The sequence below is a fragment of the Aplysia californica genome, unplaced genomic scaffold (genome assembly GCF_000002075.1).
Source record: "Aplysia californica isolate F4 #8 unplaced genomic scaffold, AplCal3.0 scaffold00123, whole genome shotgun sequence".
In the NCBI taxonomy this organism is placed as follows: Eukaryota; Metazoa; Mollusca; class Gastropoda; order Aplysiida; family Aplysiidae; genus Aplysia; species Aplysia californica.
Window position 1 is genome coordinate 1,190,288 of NW_004797393.1, and position 1,309 is coordinate 1,191,596.

The window sequence follows — 1,309 nt, forward strand, 5'->3', positions numbered from 1 at the left end:
CCCCTCTCTCCCCTCTCCCCCCCCTCTCTCTCTCGTACACGGACACTGTGTTACGGGAAGCCAGTGTCACAATCCTAATATCTCATTGTGAACTCGGCAACAGGGAGGTTACCTGGTGCTGAGGACATGAGAGAAAGGACTAGTAGAAACTGTGACCGGGGCTTTGTGTTGTTGCTAAAAGTGTGTTGTTTTAAAATAAGCTGTAATTTTTAAATTTTCTTTTTCAGTAAGTGTTTTACAGAGCTCGCAACTGCCTAAGGTCATATGAGCGTGCCTGACATATTGAACATTTTCAGTTGGTAGAAAATTTTGAGTTTTGTTGGAGTCTTATCGATTTTGGACCACTAAGGGATCATTAAGGTGCGCCACTTGCACACGGGACCTCAGAGATTTTTCACCCGTATCCGTGAAGACTAGGTGTAGATCTTTTCTGCCATAAGACCAGGGGTGTGACTGAAAGACACCAGTAAGAAGGCGCCAGGGAGTAGCAGTAGAAAGGCTGCAGAAAGAGTCCGGGGCCCAGAGGAGGGGGCAAAGGAGGTGAGGGGCTGGGGGCAGAAAATGGAGACGAAAGCAGACGACAGAATATTGTTAAAGGGCAGGAAACGTTATGAAAGGAGAACATTTTTAGAGGAGAAAATTTTCCGTTGTTATCCAGATTCGAAGCCGGGACCTATTGAATAAGAGGCAAACACCTTAACCTCTAGACCACGAAAAGACACCCCCCCCCCCAAATCAGTTTCTTCGTCTTTCTGACAGGGCACTGTTCGTGAAAATGGTGAATGGTATTGGTTTTAACACCTCTGTCAACACTATTTGGATATTTAAGAATACTGTCTGTAGCACTCTTAGCTCGTTTTGATTTCGTCAGGTTGGGTCGAAGCAGCTTACCTCCAATATTATAATCTAAATAGCGTGCATGTGGACTTGTGGGCTTGAAACATTTACAACCAATCAAGAGCATGGGCGAGCCTCATCATGGCGCTATAAATCTTCTCGTGTTTGCTTAATGACCCGTCATGTCTTGAGAGATATCTAGGCGGGGGTGTTTACGGTGTGTGTTGAATTATTGCTGCGTTAGGTTGGAGTAGTGTTGTAACTTAAAAGTTCGTAACAAAAATGATCAAGTGAACATCGCTGTCTTTAAGTTAAGAAGTAGGGATCTGCAAAGTTTAAGGCAAACCGAGCAAATATTAAAATAACTACCGGCAACGTCTGTAGATACACCTGCCTCTGAAGCTTGAGATTGAAGACCAGTATGCAAAAGCGTTGAATAATGAACAATACTCCATGACCCCGCCCTCCCCCC